The sequence below is a fragment of the Sus scrofa genome, chromosome 7 (genome assembly GCF_054392235.1).
Source record: "Sus scrofa isolate SSC_HxYL_T2T_F1_AM1 chromosome 7, Sscrofa_HxYL_maternal_Yorkshire_Landrace_v2.0, whole genome shotgun sequence".
Lineage (NCBI taxonomy): Eukaryota > Metazoa > Chordata > Mammalia > Artiodactyla > Suidae > Sus > Sus scrofa.
Genome location: NC_139389.1, coordinates 44,047,466 through 44,062,257, shown reverse-complemented (window position 1 = coordinate 44,062,257; position 14,792 = coordinate 44,047,466). Strand labels below are relative to the sequence as shown.

General features: G+C 45.0%; 1 long non-coding RNA gene across 1 annotated transcript; it reads left to right on the top strand.

Annotated features, from left to right (window-relative positions):
* Positions 1 to 454: 454 nt before the first annotated feature.
* Positions 455 to 12,784, top strand: LOC110261519 (uncharacterized). Its single transcript, XR_014810106.1, has 4 exons — positions 455 to 524; positions 7,319 to 7,402; positions 8,732 to 8,852; positions 10,358 to 12,784. It is a non-coding gene; the product is annotated as an uncharacterized LOC110261519 (long non-coding RNA).
* Positions 12,785 to 14,792: the final 2,008 nt, after the last annotated feature.

Sequence of the window (14,792 nt, the reverse complement as noted above, 5' to 3'; positions counted from 1 at the left end):
GTGAGAATAAACATGACTCTTGTATGTTGGGGATGGGATTTAGTGTCTGTCTCCAAGTAGCCAGGGCCAGGACTGAGCTTCAGAGACCAAAGGCAGGACAAAGTTCTTAGTAAGCACAGCTGAAAAGTCAATGTCAAAAGCCAGAGAACCAAAGCATGTGGGCTTGGGGGTAAGAAACCAGATGCTGGAAATTCCAGAGTTGACTTCTTGGAGGTTGCAGAGCTGAGGGTTTAGACAATGAAGGTAAAATGTATGAACAAGTAGGTGTCCCCTTCACTAGTGACTGGTTTAAAATTTCCATGGGAGTTGGGATCATCTACTGGATTTATGTAGGATGAGGGATCTAGGAGGTAGGAATTGGGGGGGGGGTCCTCAGAATGTCACAAGAAGAAAGCAAGTTTCCAGGCACTTTGGGCTCTTCTGTGGCCTAAATGCAGCTCTTCCACAATGACAGCAAAATGGCAAAGGGATCTGATGGAGCAGGGATAGAGCGCTGACAACTTCTGCTATAGCCCTCAAGGCAGGTAAGAGTCCCATGAACCTTTTCTGATGTGACTATAATAGACCACTCCCCTGCTCCCACTCCCATTACTGGGAACCCTGTATACAGCATGCAGTCAGTTTCTGCCTGTAGATGCAAATGTGCTAAGATGGTAAACTGAGGGCTTTATGCTTAGAGTTGAGACAAGTCAGGTTTTGAGTGATAAAAATGGTATAAGACGCCATCCAACTTCTTGGAAGTGCAGTTGGGTCTGGTCTCAAACATAGAAGCTTTCATTGCTTACTGTTACTGCTCATGTGAGCACTTAAACTCTGGGAGGTGTAGTGATGATCAACCTCTAAGTACTCTAAGCAGAATCCTGTGGGTGCCATAGTCATGGCTGGCCGGCTTGTTGGCAGGACAGTGAAATGTATTAGACTCCATGGTCCAGCTTGGCAGAACTATGTTCAGGGTTGCAGGAGAGAACAGTGGGCGTTGCATTCAAATGGGGTTCACTTCATTTAAGATGAATGTAAGGGGCTCTTAAGATTTGTTAATCAGGTCCCAAAGCGTAATACAGTCCTATTACCTGATTATTCCTCATTGCCTTTGAGTATAAGGCTTTACGTCCTCAGCAAGGCACTGATACCTCTGAACTAATTTTTGTGGCCTCCATCTTAACGAATTCCTACCATGAGAATTGGTCTTTTTTAAATAGAACTTGAGAGTGAATGACTTCTTGATCCATGGGCTTCAGATATAGATGTTAGTGGGTGTGAAAATGGCATGAATTTCATTATACATTTCCATCCAGTCCTGGGTGACAAGGTGCATTGTCAGTAAGCAGTAATATTTTGGAAGCAATCTTTTCCTGAGCTCTCAACAGTGGGCTTATTCGGTCAACCGTGTTATAAAGAGATGTGCTGCCGTCTAATCTTTGCTCCATGTAGATCAGACATAATTTAGCATTATTAAGGGCCCTAGCATTTCGGGAATGGTAAAAGCATTGGCTTCAACTTAGTCACCAGCTGCATTGGCCCCTAATAAGTCAGTCTGTCCTTGGAAGCCAGGCATTGGCATCTCCTCTCTAGCTATGGAAGTCCAAGATGGCATCATCTTCCAATAAATATTTTTCGACTTTGAAATGGTTATAGTATGGCCATCTTTATTATCTTAGCTGGGTAACTTGCTGCAGCATTTACATTAGCATTTGCTGCTTCCTCCTTGCACCCTTGTTTAGGAGCTGGCTTCTTAAATCTTATGAACCATCCTCTTCAGCTTCCTCCCATCTCTCAACCTTAAACTTGAGAGTTAGGGCCTTGCTCTGGATTAGGCTTTGGCTTGGGGTTATGTTGTGGCTGGTTTGATCTCCTATCCAGTCCACTCAGACTGTCTCCATGTCAGTGATATAGCTCTGCTGTGCATGTGTTCACTGGAATAGCACTTTAATTTGAAAACTTTTATTTGCATTCACAACTTGTTTGGTACAAGACACCCAGCTTGCATCTTAACTTTTGAGATGCCTTCCTCACGAAGCTTAATCATTTCAAGCTCTTAAAGTGAGGCATGCAACTCTTCTTCACACACTTGGGCCTCCCTATTTCCTTATACACAATATTAAGGTCTTACAGGGTTATTAACGGGTCTAAGGAGAGAGAGAGACAGGGTATGGCTGATCAGCATAGCAGTCAGAACACATAGGATATTTATGTTCACATTTTGGGGGTGGTTTGTGGTGCCCCCAAACAATCACGATACTAAGATCACTGGTCACAGAAGACTAATATTGTAATGAAAGCTTGAGCTATTGTGAGAGTGATCAAGACATGACACCCGAAGTGAGCAAATACTATTAGAGACATGTCCATAGACTTGCTTGATGCAGGGTTGCCACAAACCAATTTTGGTGGGAAAAACACAGTATCTGTTAAATGATAAAAATGATGTATACCTTCATAGATAAGGTCACTGTCCAGATAACCCTATGCTGCTGACAGGTGAGGTATTCAGTGTCAGTAACTAGATGTCTTATTGAGAAAGCTCATGCTGTTGGTCTGTGCAATGGCCTCCATTCCTGTTGCCATGACTACATCATTCACGAGTCACTTGACTGGCCATGGAACACAGGCTGGCTAACTTCACATAACCCAGTCAGTCTGTTCAGTTTCTTTGGACGATCGAGTTTTGACAGGAGGCACCCAGACCCTTCTTCATGACCCCTGTTACAGGTCCAAGGACACACTCCTTCCCCAGACCTTATCCATTTCTCCCATTCTCATTCCTTCTAGGCATCTGGCCAAACAGCAAGGTCATTTGCCTAGAAGTTCCTGCATAGCCTTCCTTCAGGTCAGTGTCTTCTAATACATGATTGACTGGTCCCCTGAAGCTCTGGCCACTAAGAGGCTCTCCTTCTCACTGTCCTTCAGGGCTACTCCTGGGTGGGGCTCACTGCTAGTGGACATTGCACTAGCACCTTCACTGAACTTTGAACCAGAGCTGTTCTTTTTAACCTCCTGTCTGTAGGAAAATGCACCTATTATCTCGAGGGGAGTAGATTTAGGGAAAGAAGTAGATGATATCGGGTCTGGACCCCCTGCTTACACAGGTGAACACTCCGCCTGAACGTACTTTTTATTTAGAGCGCACTTTCTATTGTGCCCACCCAACATTACTCTTTGGGTCTGTCTATACCATCTCGTGATGGAAAGATCTAGTCACATAGTCACTTGATGACCCAAAGGTAGATCCTCAGTCTGAGGACCCAGCAGTATGTCAGGAGCTGTTCTATAACTGAATAGTTAACACGTCTTCCAGAAACTTTGGGGTTCTCAAACTGGCTTGCTAGACATCCCTTATTGCCACCTTTTTATCAAAGATGTCTCTGGTGTTGCACATAGACCAACTGGCATGACAGCTGGCATAATAGCCTGAATCTTTTCTTTGGGCCCCATTTGAAATTAGAAATCTTCAGCCTAGCTTGGCAAACATGTTTTTTGGTAGGAGGGGGTACAAGATGCAATCAAGTGTCCTTTCCCTTAGATGCCCCGGCATACATCTGATGACTTGAATCTCTTTTGGCTACACCCACAGCATTTGGAAGTTTCTGGGCTAGGGCTCGAACCTGCAGATCCTTAACCCACAAAAACATTCCCGTTTTTGTGAGGATTCCTCTCACTATCTGACCTGTCCTTCCAGGGTAGTCAGGGAACTTGTTACTGTTTTTTAATCAGATCTCTATTAGCATGAATCAGTGCTAAAGGATTGACAAGGTACTCGGTGGTATGTCAAGGTGACAAAGACCTTGTGTCTATATAGCAAAAGAGCAGGAGAGTCAACAGCCCTGTAAGGCTGTGAACTTGTTGACTCCTACATAAGTGAGAACTGTCTCAAATCCTCTCAGTGGGGATCAAGAAGAATGTGTTGCCAAGCTCGTAGAGCATATTAAGTGCATGAAGCGTTTCAAGTGCATGTCACATTGGTATTGAAGATACCACATCTAGCAGAACAGCTCACTTGGGGATCGTATGGAGAACTATAATCTCTAACATTCGCCATGACCGGTCATGCTTGTACAGAAGCCATAAATATGATGAAGGATGCAGTGCTCATGGTCCCTCTATTGTGTTTCTGGTACTGCTTCTCAAGGGCTACATCTCAGGAGTCCATAATGCTTAGATGCGAGGAGAGACAAAGACTAATCTTTTGAAATTGTTCCTGTGTCCCAGGCCAAGGAATCATTTGATAGTTCTTCCAGATTCAAGGCTACCCATCTTAAGTATGAACTCAAAGACTCAGGAAATGAGCCTTGTCTTCAAAGGGTGGAAGACAAGTTTCTGGACCTGTGAGGCTTATTTTTATTAACTTTTAATTATAGTTGACTTAGAATGTGCCAATTACTGCTGTACAAAGTGACTCAGTCATACATACACATATATACACATTCTTGTATTTGCCATCATGGTCCATCCCAGGAGATTAGGTATAGTTCCCTGTGCTGTATATAGCAGGACCTTATTGCTTACCCATTCTAAATGTAATAGTTTACTCACCCCAAACTCCTCGTCCATCTCATTCTGCCTCCCTACCCTCACACTTGGCAAGCACGAATCTCTTCGGTCTGCATCTGTGTCATAGATAAGTTCATTTGTGTCATACTTTAGATTCCACACATGTGGTGATATATTTATCCTTTTCCTTCTTAGTAGTATGATCTTAGTTGCAAATTGGCTGCACCTGTGGCACGTGGCCGTTCTAGGGCCAGAAGCCCCCCAGCCTTTGCAGAGACAGTGCTGTGTAGTTATGCTGAAGGCCACAGGGGAAACTCTGGATCCGTGAAACTTGGAGTACTTTGAGCTACAATTTAGCTGGACCTAACTCTAAGGGACCATGATGGCATTTTTAAAGCAGCTGGTTTTAGCTCAGACCTTAAGCAGCCTCTTGTGACTCCATGTATAACTCTGGTAGATGGTTTTGGCAGAAGAGTAGCATAGTTATAGGTATATGCTTGTAGTGGAATGCCAGTCTTCCTTCAGTAGGATTTAGTTATCCTCAAGCAATGAGGTCTGGATCTGAGGTTTAAATCTGGAAATTAGATCTATTGAAATCATGATTTTTACATTGCTGTGGTTAACACCATCCTTATCGGCATGGGTGTATACGCATTTTGTAAACTGGTCTACAAGTGAAATACTAGTCAGCTGCCCTCTTTTCTAAGAATGGCTGTGGTTAGCTATGGTCAAAACCCCCTGCAGGTCAAGAGAAACTGGTGGCAATATCAGACTTGCTGCCCATCTATAATCATATTCACCTTGCCTCTGAGTCTAGGTACCAATTTTGGTCACTATCAACCCCATCTATTCCAGGGAGCCCTGTCTCAGGGCAGCATTTCCTAGCCCACAGAGACACAAAGCTTACAACTGTACTCCCATGCATTCTGAATTGTCCGAGTGAAGGGTGTCTCCTGAGCCTACCATGGAAGAGTCAGCTTGTGGCTTCTGTCAGATGTGCCTGTTATATAAAATGATCCTCACTTCCCTGAGACGGAAGCTTACCAGTATATTCTGAGCAGTTCTGATGAAGGTCATGATGTCCAAGCGTTCAGGAAAAAAATTCCAGCAGAATACTAGTTTCAAGGGTCTTTTCTAAGATGCTAAATCCTGGATCACGGGGGAGGACCATCCTATTCAGCCCACTCCATTTCTAACATCCTCAAGATCCACTTCCCAGTTCCTATTGATGAATGTTAAGTAATGCAAGCATTCCAATGAATGCTTACTCCCTCCTAAAGCAAGCAGCACTTGTCCCTCTTCAGGTTAGGCTGAGCACTGACCCTAGACAACTTGCTGGATACTGTGAGGAAAGGGAGGGATAACCTTGATGAGCATTATCTTGTAAAACATTGTGTAGTGAACAGGCTGCTAATCACCAGTTGTAGGTGGTAGGGGCCTGTGACTGCCATCTTGGAGGTTTCAAAGGAATCTGCCCAAATACTCTTGGGCTCATCTACTTAGGATAAACTTGACCCAGGTCTGAGTCTCCTGCTCCTTCCTCATTAGGTTGTTGGCTTTAGCGTGAGAGATCTGTGCCTTGGGTCTCTTTTGCAGCTCTGCCCTTCAAACCCGTGACCTAATTGTTGTAGCCTTCTAGCTGGGGAACATGGAGGTCTTCCAAGGTGGTTACACCTTCTGGCTATTGCCGCATCCACATGCCCTGAGCTAGCTGATTTTAAGTTGACTTCTGAGTCTGAAAGGATGACTGGCTCCCAAAGCAGTTAGCAAGTGCCAGCCAACTCCACAAACTTATAATTGCCTTCTTACCCATATTGTTTAAGTGCTAGAACTCTAGGAGAACCCAAATGTTTCTCCTCCACTCTGTACCACATCCAGATGCAACAGAGGTGAGTCTTAATACCCAACTTGATGCAGTTATCACAGTGATTATCACCACCCCATTTACCAACAGCATCACAATACTTTCTGCTCTCAAGCTATTGTCGTTCCAGACTCTTAGAGAGCCTACTTTCTATAGGCTTTCTACTGTCTTAGCTCGGCTTCCTTAAAAACAGAGCCCAAGACCAAAAGTTTAGTGCAAGCCATGTATTTGGGACTTTATCCCCTATAGCAGGAGTGAGGGAACCAGACAAAAATGAAAAGGAAATCATTGAAGTTTGTCATGGGCAGTGTGAGCTTGACTCTGCTGAAACCTTCAAGCATGCTTTGTAGCATTGTCAGCCAGAAGCTTTGGAAGCAGGGACCCTAATCAAATGAGTATTTGCCTTCCATTGGTAGATGGTGGTTCTTGGGTATTAGCCTGAGAGCTATAGGTCTGCGGCAAGAAGTGGAGAGTTTAACCCTAGTCTTGTTCCCTCTGTATCCATCTCTGCTTCTATGGAACTATAGCTAAAATCAGCAATTGGCAGAGGGTATATAAGGCAACTGACACTATAGAAGCATCTACAACTTCAGGTTTCTTAATAAACACTTGAATGAGTGACAGGCTACCAGGTTTTACCCTTGTTACTCTTGCTTGATCTGTTATGGTTGGCTTGAATAAGAATGTCCTCTTGGCTGTGTACGCTATGTAAGCTAGAGGAGAAATCAATGAGTGTTATTAGAATGCGGTAGACATTACAGCAGGAAGTACTTAACGTCAAGGCCTTCTACTTGTTAAGTGAAGACATAAAAGAAACATCACCAAAATTGTGATCTAGAGACAGGGCAGGCTTGCTTAGAATGATTAATGAATTCAGCACCATTGGTGTGTGCCCAACCACTGTTATATTTAACTGAAGTGTCTAGGGGTAAAGATGTTTTAAATACATCTCACCCTGTCTACCAGGAGTGGAAGGAAACTACCAGACAACTAGGGGACTAGAAGGACTCTGCACACAGCAGCACCTAAGGTGGAGGAGCCCCTTCACGGGTGGGTGTATTACCTACTATGGTTTGGGGGGGTGATGGGTTGATTCCATAGATTTACCAGAAAAGGAGAGAGGCTGAGTTCTGTTCTTGTGGACATATCTAAATGACTTGTCTGTCAGACAGTGGAGTTGGACTACACCTTATGCTTTAGAAGGAGGTGAAGGAGAAATAACCAAGGTCCCTGGGGTCCTAATGTGGCCCTTCCCAGAGGCTCTGCTTTGGGAAGATGATTGAGGAGGTATGTATGAAGAGGGCCCTGGAGATGCAGAGGTCCTGGGCTTCCCTCCCCACCCCCCAACCTATGTGTGGAGCTGGCCTAAGATGGGAGAGAGCAGCAGGGTAAGAAGAGGCTAGAACTGGGACAAAGATTCTCACCTCGTAGCAACTTTCTTCTCTAAGCTCTGCCTGCCTATTCTGAGCCTCGCTCCTTCACAAGCAGGGTGGCTAGGATCTCAGTGGAGTGGCTGTCCTGGAATAAGTAACACTAGTCAACTGGCCAAAGTCTGTGCTTATCTGAGTCATGCTTTTCCCCTCAGCACTTGCTGCTTACTCTCTCAGGGACTGGGTATTCCTTGGGAGCTCATGGAAGGGCCCTGCAATTGGGGTACCTCTGTGCCCAGGCTCTGGGATGGGAAGTGGTGTGAAGCACCTTGGGCCTCCAACTGCATTCCTTAGTCCACTAGGACTAAGGCTGTTGGTGCTGGAACTCGTCTAGATCACTGCCTGTTGCCTGCCTGCCCACTTCCATAGGGTAAACAAACTTTCATGCATGTGGACATAAGTGTAAGTATTATAAACACATTTCTTGCCTTATTGCACTGGCTATGGCCTCTAACATGGTGTTGAATAAAAGTTGATATTAAATGGTTTTCTCCTATGATTGGAAGGCAACTCTTTCAGAATTAAGGATTGTTCAAGCTGTGGCTTTTTCACAAACATCCTTTCAGGTTGAGAAAGTTTTCTTACTCCCAGTTTGTTCAATTATAATAAATGGGTATTAAATTGACATGCTTTTCTGCATTTCCTGAGATTATTTCTTAGTATGGTGAATTACTTTTTAAAAACTAACCTGGCATTCCTAGAATAGGTTCACATGGTCACGATGTATTTTTACATCTGCCAAATTTGATTTGCTAAGTTTAAGGGTCTTTGCAACACCTTAGAAAATGAAAAGATAGTTTCATTTTCTCATAACATCCTTTTCAGTAACATCAGGGTTTTTCTGGCCTCAGCAAGTAGGAAAGTGTTTTTCTGAGTTTATGGAAGATTGCTTCCAGTGTCTGATATGAGGTGGAACCTATAAACAGGAGAAATGGCATCTTTCTTGCAGGACTGGACTAAGTGAAATAAACATGCAAGAAACACTAGTGAGAAAATGGCGAGAGGTCCAAAGAGACTGGAGAGTCCTCACGCTGCAATGTAGGTCTGACCTCAAAGGAACAGAAGGTAGAGTGAGTCTAAGCCAAGGCTGCTTGTTGGGATCCCATATCCCAGGAACAGACCTGCCTTAGTATCCCTAGCATGATTGGTCACTGCTGGGACTAAGCACAAGAAGTGTGGCCTTGGTAAAATGCGGTGAAAGATCTTGGAGCCCAGCAGTGAGGGATCACCATCAGCACGCTCCCTGCCATCAGATCTGGGGTGTATGCTCATGGCTGTCCCAGAACCCTACCTGTGTCATGCTTGTCTCATGGCCTGGGGGTTAAAGGGCCGACGTAATGGACTGATGCACTGTTGGTTGCTCTAGACCATCTCTCCCAGCACTGAGCTGAAGCAGATACTTGGGAAGTGAGGGAGAACTGAACAGCGTCTTGTCTAGTGTGAACACAAGATCTTTAAGGTTCTAGGAAGTTAGATTCCTGCATCAGGGCTGGGTGTTCTTCTGTCACTTGCAGTCAGGACAAAGATAGTTATGGTGCAAGCTATGGACAGAAGTTCAGGATGGTCCTAAGAGATGACATGCCCTGGCTCTTCGGCTTGGAAAGAAAGTCTTGCTGGCAAGAGCAACAACTCCTACAGAAAGTACATCTTGGTTTTGCTGAAATGTTCTGCTTGGCATGAACTTGAACTAATGGGACTAAATGAATGTCCAGGTTCCAGAGAACTTTGTAAAACAAAACTGAGGCCCTATTCAACCCGCGTTTATACAGTAATACTTGAGTATCTCAAGTGGTGAGGCATTAATAACTGTCTTTTTCTCAAGGGTCTCCTAAAATTGCATCTCCGTTTGCCTCTCCTCAGGGGCCAGAACTAGCTTAGCCAGGTGCTAGTTTAAATGAGAGTGACTTGGAAGAAATAGGGCAGGGAGGGCCCCCTAGAGGACATAGAGCAGAGTCACAGAGACAAGAACCTTAGGGTAAAGGAGAGCTCGATTCTGGAGCTGACTGGGAAATCCATGTTCAGAGGAATTAAAGAAATGGAGATGCCCCTTATGTCAAATTAGCCTTCTGAGTTCATGTCTAGGTGCTGGCATGTGCCAGTGGAATAAGTAATCTGCCTTGAGAAGGGGCCAATCCTATAGGTAGGGTTTCCTTAGTTTCAGATTATGACAAAAATGGGTATCCTTGACTTAGGAGAAACTTTCAGGAGTTCCCGTCGTGGCGCAGTGGTTAACGAATCCGACTAGGAACCATGAGGTTGTGGGTTCGATCCCTGCCCTTGCTCAGTGGGTTAACAGTCCGGCGCTGCCGTGAGCTGTGGTGTAGGTTGCAGACGTGGCTCGGATCCCGTGTTGCTGTGGCTCTGGCGTAGGCCAGTGGCTACAGCTCCGATTCAACCCCTAGCCTGGGAACCTCCATATGCCGTGGGAGCGGCCCAAGAAATAGCAAAAAAAAAAAAAAAAAAAAAAACTTTCACAATGGTTTTCTTGGTCAATGTCTGCTTTTTAAGATTCCAGGGATGGGAGACAGTCTAGTGGTTATTTGAGTATGTTACTTCTGTGTTATTTCCCTTTTAGGGTCTTAAGGCAAAATGTGTTTCCAGTAACAATCCTGCCAGTCCAACTCCTTCCAGTGTCTGCAACATTCAGCACAACTCTCATGCAATATTGGCATCCAGTCTTGACAACCTGAGTAGCCTTAATAACCACCGTGGCCAAAACACCTTACTAAGTAAGAGCTGGAGAAGTCCTTTGCCTTTCTGTCTTAGCACCAAGTACCACTTAAATATTTGAATACCTCCTACATGCTGGGCACTATCCAAAGGTACTGGGGTATACATGAGACTTTTTGGTTGAATCTTGAATTGGAAATGCAAGAGACATACTGGGTTGACGTAAAGGGAGGAAGAAATGCAGGGAAAGGCCTTTCAAGGTGCAAATTCAAGTCTGACACTTGTTGAAGATACAAGGAGTGTCAAGGCTCAGCCATCTCTGCTCACTAGGGGAACCCTTCCCATGAAAGGTTTGACCTGCCTCTTCATAGAGCAGTGGTCTAAGCCCAGGACCTCTGCCATTTTGATGGGTTATTCATGGTGGCTTAAGCTCAGATGCTACAGTGAATCCCAAGGTGGTTGCAGCTAGACACTGTCAGTTAATTTCACTTACAGGTAGCAAGTCCCTTGAGGGGAAATTTGGATAACATGCCACTGGCTGTCCCATCCCACCCCTTGAGCCATGTAAATGTGGTTCTCTTTGTTCAAGGAGCAGATCCTCCAGGGCTCAGGTGTCCTCTCCTTCTGGAAGAGGATGTAGAAATATTAGTGGGATGAGTGATAGCCCACAGGTGCTGTGGCCCTCAGAGCCACAACCAGTGTTCATTCCCTTGCTTGATAACACTCTAAACTCTGTTGCCCTCAGATGTCACCTCTGCTGGCCCTCATGGTTTACCTGGTATGACCCAGGCCCTGGCTTCCTGAGGAGTCAGAGCCCTTGATCATGTACTTCTCAGACTGAGTGGCTGTTCCCATTCAGTCACACTTGGTCAAGGCAGCACCGTGAGGTGTCCATACTCTCCTCCCTGCTCCTACTATATAACCAGGGCCATCCACCTCCCCCATGAGTTGAGTGTCTTCTCTTTTCACCTGCTGGTCCCTAGAAACGGGGAGTCCAAAAGTGTCCTAGAGGCATCTATAGCTTGTACTTCACTGGGACCCTTGCTAAATCCCCTGGCAAAAGGGGACCCCCTTCGGGATTAGAGCCTCTAATGCTGCAAAGCCCAGACTTATGGAGATACTGAAGTCTCCCAGTGGGTTACCAGTAGTGAAAGTAAGGGGACCACTTCTGCTTGGCATCCATGGTTCCTAGGCCTGTGCTGTGATATCCTACTGGAGCAGAAAGCTCAGAGTTAAAATGCATCCTTGGTGATACCTGGCCATCATGGCAAAGTGATGTCTCTGACCTGACTCCATGACTGTGCCTTCAGGTGGTCACCCCAGTGCTCTACCTAGCAGGCAGCCTTGAGATGGGGTTATGTGATACAGCCCAGTGGGTGGTGGTGTCATCGACTGTCTTCCACACTTTGACTATGGAGGAGATCCTCTGGGAAGGTGCCATGTGTGGGATTCCATGATTGGGGATCAGGCGCTGTAAGTCTCTAGAGCATGAATGTTAGATGAGGCTCTGAGCAAAATGGGCAAACCCATGTTGGAAGTTGGTGTCAACCTCTTGAGAATTCATTGCTAGATCTTGTTGGATGGAAGGGGACTTTCTAACAAATGATTGTTGGGACTCCTTAAAGAGTGCCTTGTCAGAGGCCCCGTTGGCCTGTTGCTGGCAGGTTAGGCATTCGTAGTTGGAGGTATCTAACTTGGCCTTGGCGCGTGGGGACCCATGATTTGGATTCGTTTCCGCTGCACCATGACGGGAACTCCCATGTTACTTTCCTTTCCATGGTGCACATCTCCAAGATAAACCAATATGGAGATTTTTTTCCCTCACCACTGCCTTTCTAGCCCTAATTTTTTGAGGGAAACTCCTTGCTGTTTTTCCACAGTGGCTGTACCAATTTATAATCCTACCCACAGTACACAAAATCTCCCCATCCTTGCCAGCATTTGTTGTTACTTTCTGATAGCCAGTCTAGCAGATGGGAGATGATGTCTCCCAGTGGTTTTGACTTGCATTTGCTTAGTTATTAGTGATATTGAGCACTTCTTGTGTACCTGTTTGCCATTCATGTGTCTTATTTGGAAAATTGTTTTATTTCCTTTGCCTGTTTTTAAGTATTAGTTTGTGAGTCCTTTATATTTTGTATATTAACACCGTATTAGATGACTGCAAATACTTTCTCCCATTCTGCAGATTTTCACTTCCATCATTTCTTTTGCTGAGCAAACGAATATATGTTCATTCCTTGTGCCTTAGAAATAATTTTTTGAATAAGAATCCTAAGACCCATGTCAAGGAGCTTTTTTCCTATTTTCAGAGTATTGGATTCTGGTCTTAAATCTTTAATTCTGAGTTTTTGTGAATGGTGTGAGACGGGAGTGAATTTTATTCTTTTGCACACAAATACATAACTTCCCCAGCACCTTTATTGAAGAGACTGTCTTTTCTCCATTGAGTGTTCTTGACCATGAATGCATGGTTTGATTTCTTGGCCCTCAGGTGTTGAAACTGGCCTGTGTCTTTATGCCACGATAAGTTGATACCAGGCTTTTTTGACTACTATAGCTTTATAACTTTAAATCAGGAAGTGTAGTGCCCCCTGCTTTGTCCTTCCTCAGGATTGCTTTGGTTTTGAGAGTCTTCTGTGCACCACTGCACTTGAAAGCCACTCCGAGTGTGCCCATAAGCTGCAGCCATCCACTTCAGCTTGCATATACACTGGACCAACCCATCCCCAGATCAGATTTAACACTTTTTGATCTCCTGTCAACTGGTCATAGACCACTGTACACTCACAGGTGTGAACTCAAGTGATCCTGAGACAACTGGTATGGGTGACATGGGGGGTCTGGGTTATCTGCTTATAAATCTTGTGCTCTCTGGTATTGGATTAAATCCTGGGGGTACCATTTTCATCTTTTATGGAGTGTTACTTGAGCCTGGCCAAATTTGGTCCAGTTGGTCTCATTGAGCCCAGATGTGTGCTTGCTTGGTGTCATGTGGTTAAGATTTCCTCTCTACCAGAGCCTGGTAGCACATTAACCATTTCTTAAAACATAGAGGTGTCTGCTTCGGTGGCAGGATGAGGCCTCTCAGCCCCAGGGGACTGCGTTCTTCCTCCCTCTGGAGATGTGACAGATTTTATACCATATAAAGCTCCCATGTTGACAATTCAGTTCATAAGCCCCTATTAAACCTTATTGATGAAAGTGATGTGATTGTCTTTGCCTTGAGCTTAGGCATATGCAAACCCCTGTGAATGTTACCACAACTAAGGTAATAGACTTGCCCATGACCTCACTGGATTGTATGGCCCAGGAAGCAGAGGTGACTATCAGAGCCTGGATAGGCTACAGTATCTTTTCCTGTCCTTTATTCATCTCCTGCGTGGATAGCCTGTTGTATGGGCTAAAACAATATTCCTAGGTATGGCATATTTTCTCTTAAACCTAAAAAATCCTGTGGTGGTATAGCAGTGAAGGAAGTACACCTTCTAACACAGTTTGTCTTACTCTAGAGAGAGCAAGACTTGTCACACTGTTCCCAATCCTGGACCTCTAAACTACCCTGAAGTGGCCAATCCCTGAATCTTCATAGGGCATAACTTCCACCCTCTAAAGTATCTTCCCAAGGCTTCCAGTGTACGAGACATTTCTGGCTCACCCTATGCAATCAGCATGACTCCCTCTCTAAAAGGTCAATGTTCTGAGATGTCTGTATGGCCTAAGTCTCCTGAATGTTTGACAGAGCCTGAAAGGTAACTAGCCCGTAGGCCAGTCTCTGGCTGTATGTTAACTGTTCCACATGGATTCAGACAGTCTCTGATCCCCTTTTGTGATTGGGATAGAAAAGAACTTTCACCTTATCACTAACCACATACCACATACCAGAGGTCTTATTAATTTACCCTAGCAACATCTCTAGGATGATAGCAGCAGCTGGGACTACTACTAGGTTGAGCTTATAGTCAACGAATCCATCCAAGCTCTACAACAGGCCAGGCTGAATTAAACGATGGTGTGATGGAAAGCACCAGCCCTGAAGCCTTCTTAAGGGTGGTACTAATATGGGCCATCCTTGCTGCTCCAAAAAGTGATGATAGTCACTCTTGGGCAGGGGTTGCCCAGCTTCAGAAGCTTTCACTTGGTATCTCCTGCTATGATAGCAGTTATTTTCAGTCCAGGAGCCCAGGTGTGGGTTACTTCAATTATATCCACGCCAAGGACAACTTAAGACTGAAAGAATGACCTCTAGGTGGGTGTATGGACCCAGAAGACCCACTGAACCTCATACTATGACCATAAGTCCATTTACTATCTGGGACCCCTTAGGCTCACACTCAACA